The 13,744-nt window shown below is 34.5% G+C and overlaps 1 long non-coding RNA gene across 2 annotated transcripts; it reads left to right on the top strand.

The window, feature by feature from the left end:
- The first annotated feature begins 1,855 nt into the window (after positions 1–1,855).
- Positions 1,856–8,269, top strand: LOC127837116 (uncharacterized). Of its 2 annotated transcripts, none has more exons than XR_008029112.1 (2): positions 1,856–2,192; positions 5,093–8,269. It is a non-coding gene; the product is annotated as an uncharacterized LOC127837116 (long non-coding RNA). The 2 variants fall into 2 exon arrangements; XR_008029113.1 differs by lacking the exon at positions 1,856–2,192 and adding an exon at positions 3,729–3,826.
- The last annotated feature ends 5,475 nt before the right edge of the window (positions 8,270–13,744 follow it).

The raw sequence follows: 13,744 nt of genomic DNA, 5'->3' as shown, positions 1-13,744 counted from the left end.
TTTGTCACACGCTGGGTTGGTCCCTCTTTAATTTAAAATAATTTCTTTTGCAACGGATTAACTCTATATTTGTTCAAAGTCGTATTTAAGTCTATTCGATGGGTTTTAATTTTACGAATGACAAGGAAAATATATTATGTTTAAACTCGGGATACTCAAACGTCCGAAATGTGCAACACAAAGGTTGATCACTCACAATGTAAGAGCTTTAAGACAATATGTCTTGCATTTCGCGCCCTCATTATATGAATATCCTTGCAACCAAACGAAGTCAATATTGAATACACGTATACTATTTCACCTCCTAGAAAAATGACCTAATCCGATTGGCTTAGAGCGGTCACGTGCCCATGGTGTATTTTCCATACACCCTAAAGAATTTCCATACACCCCGCATTCTATACATAGATGGTGACGTCACTACGTTATTGTCACCTCTATACTAAGACGCATCACAGTCCCCTGGTTTGAGGAATTATGCTTCCGCCAAAGTAGTTCCTGGTAGGAATGAAAATATTAATAATGAATGAAAAAACGTTTTTTATTATGTGTTTAAAACGGAATGTTGTTTAAAGAAATGTTATCTAATTATGTTTAAATGTGATTTTGAATCTCTATTAAGACTGATGGCGATTACCAAAAGCACGATTACCTGACCTACTTTCGCTTTCACTTTTCACTCGTATAAGAGGTGCTTCCCACAATTCCTTTCGCAATAGTACACAGGTCAGTAAGACCGGTGTGTACACAATGTACACCCCGAGTTATCGAGTAGCTTCGCTCTCGTATGGTATGAAATTACTGAGGGTGTATATCCCATTTAAGTGGTACTTATAGGCTTTCGTAACTTACACAATTATTTACTAACAGTAACTAATAATAACCCAATAATGAAAGAAATAAATACATAACACTGTTGAACTAAATATTGTCAATTGTAATAATTTAATAATTTAAATTGAAAATTGTCCATTATTCTCAATATTTTCCTCCCACTTGAATGTGTAATGGATATCACAAATTAACAATTTCACATAAAGATTGAGATCTCGCAACGAATACTCGCAATCTCGCATCGAGGTGGGAAATTCCAAAATCACGATCTGAGACTGCGAGAATATGATGCGAGATCGCGAAAGTACTATGAAGGTTTCTGACAGTAAGGAATATATTAAAAGAGGTGTAAGCACAGGGGGCTCAAATCTTACACAGGTTCAAATCTTAATTCAAAAAGTACTATGTGAAAATATGTCGTGCCTTTATGCTGCAAAATGTTGCCTATACAAGACTAGGTCGTAGTTATAGAACGTGGCCAGTGATTTTATGCAATGACCAGCACCCAAAACATATGTGTGAAGTTTTGTTTGAATCCATGTAGAAGAGACATTGATATCGAGAAGTTGCATGATAACATTAACACAATTTCTGCGTATAAAAAGGAACATAATTCTGCTTGATTACAGGTCAGAGTTATGCATCTTGGTCACTGACAATTGTTCAGTCAAATCACAGACTGGCCCCGAACACATGTGTTAAGTTTCAATTGATTACCTGTAGTATAAACAGTGATATTGAGAAGTTGCAATAGAAAGAAGGATAAGTAATTCAGGCCCGTACCCTGGCTATGGGCCCTGGGGCCCGGAACCTATCCCCCCCCCACTACCAGCTGGCTGTCGAGTTAGGAATTTTAAAAATAATTGGCCTACTGATTTTTTGCTCAGAAAGGGCCTACAGTATACTTTTCCTCAATTAAAAAGATCAGTTTTATTGTCCCTGATAAACAAAGGGATTGGCGCTAATTTACTGCTAGTGGTGATAAGCCCATAGGCAAGTTTTTGTTATCGCCGTGTATGACGTACCCTTTGGGTCAAAAGTACAGATACGCCAACAGCTTAAAATAGATATCACAGCGGTGACAAAATTGTTACCGCGGTGACATTTTTGTCACTGCGGTAATAAATTTATCACTGCGGTGATATATTTGTAACTGTTGTGATACTTTGTTTGACCCAAACAGTTTGATAAGAGCTAAATCGAACTAACCAATGAAACAACGTCTTGCAAAACGGCAAATCGGCGAATATTTACTGCGAAGTTTTCAAGATGTCTGCCTCCATGGATACTGTAAACAACTTTTCAGATCATGAGTTTGGTAATTTTAATCTTCGGACACAAGGATGACGACAATTATGGTATACTTACATAATCATTTATCGATTAACATTCCTACATAAAGTTTATAAGAAAGTGTGTCGAACTTACGCTATGATATTGTTTTTTATGTATCACGATATCGACAAATGAAGTCTTTATTGTAAATAATCTTGTTTATACTGCTTAAATTATATTCTAGATTAAGTACTAGATCTGCGTTTACCCTTTGTTATGGTCATGATAATAATTGATGCCCGCGATACAATTAATTTTGGAAACAATAGTGACAACCAGGTGATTTAACATACATGTACCATTGTCAAAATTAAGTTAAATCATGTTGACATTGGTGGGGTATCATGTACATGTAAATGCATTGGGCCCAAATTGCAGAAAACAAATTCAAGCAAACAACTGTACAGTTTAAATTGAAAAAAAAAATGTGTAGATGAAAGACTGTCAGTCAGCCTGACAACAATTTTTTTTTTTAAACCTATTTATTTAAGCTCAATTGCATAGAAAGCCTAAAAGTAAGGAATATTTGAAACACTCTCGAGTCTGTTTCCTGGGTTTCAATGAACGCTCCAACAGAGGGGTTCCAACCCTTGACCTCATAATCGCTAGGTGGACACCATATCCACTACGTCACGGCGACAAGAACATTTGATACCACTACCAGTTTTTATATCCAGGGCCCTCAATCCATTTTAGGTGAAGCGGGTCGCTACCCTCATGAGGGAATTTTTGCGGCCGGCGTTTCCATTTTTGGGGGATTTTTTTACTACTCTCTAATTATTACATTTGTACATGTTTGCACTATATTCATTTCTTTTCTCATAATTAAGTATGTTTAACAAGATTAAATTGAAATAGAATTGAGATATAATAATCATGATACACATCTTTAAAATATATAAAAAAAATTAATCAGGGGGAATTTTTCCCCCCAAAAGGGGAAAAAAATATACTTTTCAGGTGGGGAACTGCGGCCGAAATTCAGCCGCAGATTTGATAGATTGAGGGCCCTGAATAATCATTTATTCAAATTATGCCTTTATTTATAACGGGGTATAACAAGGATCCATCTTCAACAACACTATTCAACTGTAAAATACATTGCATCAAAACTGTTTCCTGTTACTGTAGATTTTGACAATTGAGATGCGTTTGTTTAGTCGGAGTCAAAATTCTGTCAGACTGTTTTAAATTTTGCAAACAATGTTGCAGGATACAAAAATGCATTTTTTTTATGTTCCTTACAAACTAAAAGAGTCTCTTGTTGACAATTTACCTTTAAGGATTACATGTATAGTCACTAAGTGTTTGTGTTCATAGCACTTTATCATAAATGGTAATAATTATCTTGAAAATATTTGGACTACATGAATTCTTTTCTTATTGTGACAATAGTGGTTAAAAACTGCATTGTAATGTTGATTGCACTAGTGCGTATACAATTTACCTTTTAGAATTACATGTGTAGTAACTAAGTGTTTGTTTTCATAGCTCATTATTGAAAACGGTACTCATTATCTTGATAATATTTGGACTAAATTAATTGTGACAATAGTGGTTAAAAACTGCACAATAATGTTAATTTTACTAGTGCGTACAAAATTTGTTTGTTTCCACTAATATTGCAAAACAAATATTTCAATATGATTTAGAGTAGGTAGGTTGGCATTTCCTTTTTTAAATGATTTTTATTTTATACACAAGCTATTCCTACTGAAACAAAGATATCCAGAGACAAAAATCTCCCAATTGCCTATAATATATTTTATAACATTCTTTCCATATACTAAGAAGTTGGCCAAATTATGTTTTTGAGATATGATAAAATGTAAAAAAGAAATAAAAAAACCAAGTACTTTTTATTTCAAACGGCAATAAAATGCTTAGGGTCTGCTCCGCACACAAAAAGGGTCCGTCGGCTTTTGAAAACAAGTTTTTTTCTCGGCCTAGTTGTTCCTGTTGTGGATTACCCAGTTGCTGCCTGTTTCGAGTTTTATTTGTTATCCCAAAGCCCTGCTTTAAATCTGTGTGGGACTATGTTTTAGCTTTGCAACTTGAAACTTGCTAATTTGATTAAACACCTATTTATATAATTATACTCAATGGCGTTGTACAAAACACATTTATGTACATTCAATTGATAAAATATAAGAGTGATTGATACTATTATGCAGCATTACTTAAAGGATTAATAATCTAAAATTGTGTGATATATATAAAAATGCCGTACGAAACTTAAGCAATTAAACTATACCGGCTACAATATTAAAACACAGTAAAAATAAAATAGTATGTAATAAATTGATATAACTAGGTTTAAGACAATAATTATAATGATATTATGAGCAAATTTTTGGCAACATAAAGACACTGTATTTAATTAACTTTAAATAAACATTAACATAAACATTAGCTTTAATTAATAGTAAAACAGTATAGCTTTAATCAGGACATTCCAATTTCTATTAGGCAGTTTATGTCTGTATTTTTTCAGAGATATAAGACATGGTGTTCAAATTGAGTATGCATGTTAACTATAACCAGGGGAAGCATATTTCCCAATGGCTATTTGCAAAAAAATTAACAATTTCTACTTTCCAAGATTGAGTTTATTGCGCTTACTCTAAAATATCTTATTAGTTTAAGTTATATTATCTTTTTTTGTATTTATCCATTCAGTCATTTTATCTCAATAAGAATGCCACATTTTAAACAACTCTCTTTTATACATTGTTCTGGTGGACTGTATTACTGACACACAAAATAGTGTAAAATGTTGTAAATTGTCATAAAACATTTCAACAAACAATTGTAAAACAGTTGTAAACAATCATGTTCAACTAAATTTGTTTTTATACATTAATTTAAACATTTGTAATGGTATAATAGAGAGTCCTTAACAATTGTCAAATTATATTTTCAGAGTCCATCAATGGTTGTGAAATCAAGGATATTCTATTGGAAGGAAAGACATGAATGCATTCAAGTTTCCTGTGAGCAATATGATTTCCTGACTTTGCCTTACAGTATAAAACAAGAGAGTTAAACACTTGAAACTTGAAAAGATGTGGTCCTAGAACCTGAAATGGCAACTCCAGCTCTCTACAAAAGCATCATCTGGAATCCAACTATGTACAATCAAAAAATTAATGTGTGTCTTAATTTTGTCTTTTTAGAGCCCTGACGGGTCTTAAGATATCAGATGTTTTAAAATTCATTGTGTTTGTGCTGCAAGTTTTATGAACTGGTTATAAAGCTTATGTATGAAGAACCGTTTACTGCCTGGTTAGCTGCAGTAGAGCACTCATAGGAATTGGGAGATCTGTGGAATCCCTTTGTGGCTTGCAAATTTCAACCTGTTTTCAAAAATTGCTTAGTTGGTCAGTGTGTTTATATTTCAATTTTCAGGTCTGGTAAAGAAAGTTATTTAAAGGCAATGTGCAAGGTTTTCCTTAATAATAGCATGTACACAGGAAAAAAAAGCTTAATATTAGATATTTTGTTATAATCAGTTTGTGGTCCGTCCATAGCTAAACATGAACATAGATATTTTTTACTTTTATTAGTACTATATACATATTATAAATAAAAGGTTGTATCTTGCATCTTCTAATCCTTAAAGTGGCATGGTGGCCTAGTGTGTGTGTTGTTTATCTATGAAATTTATACATGTATACTAATATCTAGGCTACATTATGATGTACTACTCAAAGAACAGTATGTTTAAAATGCAGGTTTATACTAATTTAAATACAGGTACAAATTAATCCTGTGTTGTATATAGCAGAATGTCCCTTATTTTCACTGTTATCTTTTAAAACTGTTCAGGTACACTTCACCTGCATAAAACTAGTTCAGATATATATGTCCCATAGAGCAAAACAATTGTCACTAAATCATTGTATAATCGTTATTGGCAGTTCACTTCTGTAGTTTCTGAAATGAAAAATTGTTGTTACCTACCTTCACTCTTAATTCAGTTTTAGTAGAATGCTTAATTTCATTTTTTTTTCTTTATTAGTTGTAAGTAGTGGGCTCTGTGTTCTGATTAGTTCCTTAATTGAACACATGTTTAAACGTCGGTTGTTAAATTGTATAACATGTTAATGCAGAATTGTACCATAACATGAAATTGTATTTTTTGCTTTGTACATTGTTTGAAATGTTACCATCTTGTTTCTAATAAATGTTTTTTATAATTCACCATCTAGTCCTATTTGCAAAAAAGTGAACCATTTAAATATTGTATTTAAAGTATACACCCGTTAGCCTTACTTAAGTCGTGAACATTTCGTAGGCATTTGTTATCCCCAGTAATAGGCGGAGGGATATTGTTTTGCCGCTGTTTGTCCGTCCTTCCGTCCGTCCGGCACTTTTGTGTCCAGAGCCATATCTTGTTAGTGCTTTAGCGGATTTCATTGAAACTTGGTATGAGTATATTATATGGATAAGAGGATGATGTACACTTTGTATCTTGAAAAAAATGCTTTTTAATATAATCTTAGAGCTTTATCTTCACTAACACATGAGCCAGAGCCATGAAACTTGCCATAGTTGTTCTCAATCATCTAGGGGTGCTTCACATTCAACATCCATAATTCTAGGGGCTAAGGTCATGGCCCTTTGTATCTTGAAAAAAATGCTTTTTGATAGAAGCTTATAGCTTTATCTTCATTAACACATGAGCCAGAGCCATGCAACTTTCTATAGTTATTCCAATCATCTGGGGTTGTTTCACATTCAACACCCATAATCCTAGGGGCTAAGGTCAAGGTCACACATTGAGGTCAAAGGTCACAAATTTGAGGAATTATTCATTAATTGGTAATTCCTTTACTATGCATCAAGGAATTCTGTTATAACTGTCACAATTGTTCTCAATTATCTAGCTGAGTTTCAAATATAAGATCCAGGTTGCTAGGGTCATGGTCAAAGTCACACACAAAGGTCAAAATCACACATTTTGATCATATATATATATATATATATATATATATTAAAACTCAGACCCCACATAGATTGCAACCGTCAATATTTTCTACACCAAAGTACCATTAAAAGACCAGTATTGTTAGTGAGTATGCACATTAAGATCTTATGCTGAATGTTCAGATGGAGTATGAATGCTATTCCAACCACTATTTCACTTTTAAAATATGTAACCACCAATTGCGAGTCCGCATGCAAAGATGTATTGTATTTATTAAATTTAGAATTTCTAAATTCTGGATATTATTTAGAGTAGCAGCAATCTCAACATTTCTTACACAAATTTTATTCTGTTAATAAGACGTGTATAGTTAGTGCAGGTTATAATCTGTTTTTAAAACTATTATATCTAAACATGTAATATACTTTTCTATTATTGCATAAAAATAGTCATGTATTAGTTTTAATACATTTTAAAAGTACATAGGTGAGACTGTATCAATTTACTGATGTTTTTATCAGTGTAAATAATGAATAACATGTATGTACATTAAGGTCCCTTATAAGTCTTTTGTTGAACGGTCATATAGAATGCAATGTATCTATTTTATGAATGTTGAAAGACATTTGTACAATACATTGTATATAGACTGGGACTATAACAATGAACTAAAATTGCTTGCTAAAACATTTGAATGAAGTTGAAGAAAGGTAACTCTTTAGGGCTTAAAAATGGTTGGCAATATGGTTCGAGTTACTTCCCTTCAAGCTTACGTATGGCTAGCAATTTTACTTAATACATTATGAAAACTGATTTTAAGTTGATATTACATTGGAGATTTATATTATCACCACGATTAATCTTAATCAAGGAATGACCATGGTAATTGGAAGATCTTTTAAGATGTGTAATTGTTTGCGCAATAATGCATTTTGTAATGACGGGCACTATATTGGAAGTGTATGGCATTCTTGATAGGGTCGGTGGTGGTAATGTAGTTTTTACCATGTATAGTCATGATAGTCATGTAACGTACATTGATAAGCGTTGAATAAGTCTCTTATAATTCCTTTCATGAATGGCCAATGTTGTATCTATAGCTTTATGTTTTATATATGCATTGTGAAAATTGTAAATATTGGATGAGACTATAATAAACTATAAAACGTGCACCTTGACGCTCATGTACATTTCATTCATAAATATTTTACCTTTACGTGTACTACGATTTGCTTGTGCCTGCGAAAAATTTTCCGGGAACAACGTTTTATGCCCCCGAAGGGAGGCATATAGTGATCGCACTGTCCGTCTGTCCGTCCGTCACACTTAGCGTTTAGGTTTCGAAAAATATTTATGCCCCCCTTCGAAGAAGTGGGGGTATATTGCTTTGCTCATGTCGGTCGGTCGGTCGGTCGGTCCGTCCACCAGGTGGTTGTCGGATGATAACTCGAGAACGCATACGCCTAGGATCATGAAACTTCATAGGTAGATTGATCATGACTCGCAGATGACCCCTATTGATTTTGAGGTCACTAGGTCAAAGGTCAAGGTCACGGTGACCTGAAATAGTAAAATGGTTTTCGGATGATAACTCAAGAACGCATACGCTTAGGATCATGAAACTTCATGGGTAGATTGATCATGACTCGCAGATGACCCCTATTGAATTTGAGGTCACTAGGTCAAAGCTCAAGGTCACGGTGATTCGAAATAGTAAAATGGTTTCCGGATGGTAACTCAAGAACGCATTCGCCTAGGATCATGAAACTTCATGTGTAGATTGATCATGACTCGCAGATGACCCCTATTGATTTTCAGGTCACTAGGTTAAAGGTCAAGGTCACGATTGATCATGACTTGCAGATGACCCCTATTGATTTTCAGGTCACTTTGTCAAAGGTCAACGTCCGCCCCCACCCCCCCTCACCCCATCACATTTTTTTTAAACATCTTATTAAATTAATTACTTCATCCCGAATTATACCCCCTCTCACCCTTATCCTCCAACGCCCCAACCCCCCCCCCCCCAAATTTTTTTTTGTTTTTTTGTTTTATCAAGAGGGCATAATTGGTATTGCTGTTTGGAATAAATAACAATAACATGTAGCAATATGCATCACACCACTTTGTTTTCTCAATCACATTGCAGTGTAAAAAGATGAAGCATTCCAAAAAAAAAAGAACATTTTTCCAAACTTAATTTTTTTTTCTTTCATATTCTTGTTCTTTTGTGTCTTTCTTATCCAAATTTTGTTTCTCCTAATTTTTTCGTATGTTCAATTATTTTACTATCCAAAATGTCCAACAATCGTACCAAAGTCAAAATCTGTTTAAGACTACTTATAAAACAATGCAAATAAATATGTGGGACTCTGTTCATAAATATTTGTACATAAAGGAAGTGGAATGCATCTAATTAAATACAGCTATTGTGTTTATGCCAATATACATGTAATTTTCTAATGCACTGGAGAGCCTGTTGTTTGATCTTTAGATGAGCCAAGTGTACCAACTGTGTTTTGTTGTATCAAATGAACAGTTCAATGAAACTGTTTCCATGGCAACTTTGATTTCAGTACAATGTACTGCTTTACCAGTCAATATTTAGTGCAGTTTATAACATCCATCCATAAAGGTGACATAACATTGATAAATTGCTTGCATCTTTTCACAATAGGGTGTCATTATTTTGATATGTGTACATACAGTCCTACTCAGTTACTCCCAGGACGGCTAGATTTTAGCCATCGGCTTATCAGCAGAACTAATTAGTGTTAACTGTTCTGTGGTCAACTGCCAGTAAGTTATTAATAACATAACTCTGTAATATCATAATCTATATATGTCATGTTTATATTCAAAATGAAGCATTTTCTTAGAGGAACATGAGGGTGCTAATTGTTGTTTTGTATTTGTTTTACTCTTTTTTATGCCCCCCTTCGAAGAAGAGGGGGTATATTGCTTTTCTCATGTCGGTCTGTCGGTCGGTCTGTCGCTCTGTCCGTCCACCAGGTGGTTGTCAGACGATAACTCAAGAACGCTTGTGCCTAGGATCATGAAACTTCATAGGTACATTGATCATGACTAGCAGATGACCCCTATTGATTTTGAGGTCACTAGGTCAAAGGTCAAGGTCACGGTGACTCGAAATAGTAAAATGTTTTTTTGAATGATAATTTTAGAATGCATACGCGGCCAACAGGGCACACTCTGAACAATATTACTGCAGCAACTGGTCTGTAATCCTAAATCTATAATTATCAGTCCAATGAAACATCATCCTTTTAGTAAAATACAGTGGATCAGTAAAAATATTATCAGAATATGAGAAATTTGTGTATATTTTGTATATTAAATATTGTGTTAATGTTTAATTTTGTTGATTAATATAAATATAAGCAGGACAGGGGAGGTAATACACTACAGGGGAAACAAATGCAATAAGTTTAAATTTATTGTTACAGATTTGCCTCCCTTGTAATATATTTAAATTTTACCAAATGTAAGGCTAACTGCATTTTTGTAATGCATACTTCTACTACTACTACTACTACTACTACTACTACTGCTACTACTACTCTACTGCTACTACTACTACTACTACTACTACGGCTAGGACTACTACTACGACGACTACTACTACTACGCTACTACTACTACGACGACTACTACGGACGACGACTACGACGACGACGACGAAGACTACGACTACGACGACGACGACTACGACGGCGCGGCGACGACGACGACGACTACTACGACGACGACGACGACGACGACGACGACGACGACGACGACGAAGACGACGACGACGACGAGACGACGACGACGACGAACGACGACGACGACGACGACGACGACGACGACGACGAGGGCGGGGGCGACACACCACACGACGACGACGAGACGGCGACTACGACGCGAGGAGACGACGACAGACGACGACGAGACGACGACGACGACGACGAGGACGACGACGACGAAGGACGACGCACAAGACGAAGACGAGACGACTGACGTCTTTACGACTACTATACTATACAAACACTACTACTTCATACTACTCTACTTACTAATACTTCTACTACTACTAATACTAATACTACTACTACTACTACTACTTCTACTACTACTTACTACTACACTACTACTACTACTACTACTACTACACTACTACTACTACTACTACTACTACTACTACTACTACTATTTCCCACCACCACCACCACCACCACCACCACCACCATTCACAGTGACAAAAAACTTAATTCAGTGACAAAAAACGTATTCACATAATGGGCTGCTACTACAACTTATAGCCCATATTGGCGCATGCATGTTTTACAATCAGCCCTTGTCATTTTAACTTTTAATTGGCTTAAGATGTAACATTCATATTTGGTATGCATGTGTGTACGGACAATGCCTTTCCATACGCACACACATTTTGACCCCTTGAACTTAATGTCCGCGTTTAGGTTTTGAAAACTGCGTTTAGGTTTCGAAAAATGCTCATAATTTCTATCAAAGCGTTTATCGTGGGCATATGTCTTCCTAGAATATTTAAACAACAAGGCATGTGTTTTGAGAAATTAATAAATAATTTTATTGTAATGGATAAATTTATTTAGAAATTAAAATACCGTCCAAGCCGTCGATATGCCCCGTTTACAATGCGATATATTTATCACCATTGTTGTACACTTCAAGGGACGATTAAAATCATCACAGAAAAAATACTAGCAACGTTATTGAGGTATAAAAAATATTTTTTTAGTCAAATATTTCGGAGGCCTTAGATAATTTACAATTATTAATAGCGCTAAGCTATGGCAAGCGGTTCGACGTATAATCCCAAGATTAGGTTCTCGCTTGAAGATTGCATATGGCTTCCAGAACTCAAGTGTTTATTCGATATCATAGGTTTTCACCAGAACACAAGTAATAATAAAAACGAACGAAGGTTTCGACATACGTTAAATACACGGGTCCGGCTATGTGCTTATGCCTACTTTCGAGAATCATCGTGAAATTATGGACGTACTTAACGAACAAACATGCCTAAGCTTATTGAATTAGAGAAAAAACAATCAAAACGGAAAAATTAAATGTTCATGCATATGGCAATGTAAAATCACGTCCGTACACTTAACATCATTAACTTAGGAAAGGAAACAACGAAATACAAAGTTTGGTATGATATACATGTGTCATTAAAGATCAGGGTGTAATTAAAGAGCATGTCAAGTTTTGAATATATATATGCTGAAACGTTATGTTATAATACACAAATGTTTTACTGTAACATAACTTTTTTTACGATAAGTGGTACAGAAACTACACTCCGAATATCTTTATAAATATATTTCTTGTTTTTGTTAATGACTAACCATAATTCTTGTACAGTAATTTACCATCAATAACAAAAGAAACTCTATGGATATATTTTAATATACTAGTATGCTACTAATATATGTATGCAGAGCTCCAGATCAGACGCTTAAAGTCGTACAAAATGAAAAAAAGGTTTAGTAAAAAACTTACATTATGTGCGTACGGTAACACATTGAAAAAATAAAATAAGAATTCAAAATTTGCGATCATGCGTAAAACTCAGTATCAATGCATATATTGTAAACATTTGATCAATGAGTTCTCACTCGTCTAGGCCCACATTAAAATTATGAAATCAACAGCACTTTGACGTTATTATGAATTACAGACCATCTTTAAAACAGTAAAAGCCAAACGTTTTCCATTATCTGGTCCTTTTTTCGCAAATAGTCTGCTGTAACCCGGAAATTGTCATGAGCTCTTCTTAGACTATACACCTAAATGCTGATGTGCCAAAAATTATACTTACCGGTAAAAACGAATTAATAATACACTGTAAGGCTGGATTTTTTACTAGAGTGTAAACCAAGATTTTGCTTAAGAAGTTATCTGGAACTCTGTATGTATGTTGAGAGGAATGCCATTACTTAATTTCAAATTTACTAGAGTACACTTATATTGCACCACATAAAAGGCTATAAAACTATAAAATTGAAATGCACATATAAACTTAAATATAGATGGGTAGGTATTTCGTGTCAATCTCTTTCACATATGAAAGAGCAGTCGGTCATTTGGAAGTCATGCTATGCTGCTTAAAGTACATATAGATGCATGACTTAATTTAGATTAAGGAAACTAAAACACTAGGTATTTGCCAAGATTCATAAGAGTCAAATATATACGAGAAGTAAGAGTGTAATCGTGCGCAGCGAGACTTGACATATAAAATTGAACCTCTTATTTCTTTCTTTTGAATAGTTTCATGTCTCCGAACTAATATGCAATACGCCCGGTGTTTTTTATATGCGGATTAATACTCCGTTTTAGAGCCATAATTAATGAACGCATCAATATTTTCAAAAATAAACACCGGATTAATGTTCACCGACATTTTTCATACAGTTTTGATATAAACATTATAGAGCTGAACAAAAAAAATACATTAAGCCCTGTTTTCCCGGCACACGCGCTGGACATATACCTAAAAAATAACGCTATCCCATTCGAGTACTTGTGCACTTAATTGATTGTAAACAATGACGGTTGAAATCCGTGCGTGGGAATTTTTCTAGTAACCAAGAGCGACGT

Source organism: Dreissena polymorpha, chromosome 7 (genome assembly GCF_020536995.1).
Source record: "Dreissena polymorpha isolate Duluth1 chromosome 7, UMN_Dpol_1.0, whole genome shotgun sequence".
NCBI classification, from domain to species: Eukaryota; Metazoa; Mollusca; class Bivalvia; order Myida; family Dreissenidae; genus Dreissena; species Dreissena polymorpha.
The sequence above is the reverse complement of the archived record's forward strand: the minus strand, read 5'-3'. Positions and strand labels throughout refer to the sequence as shown.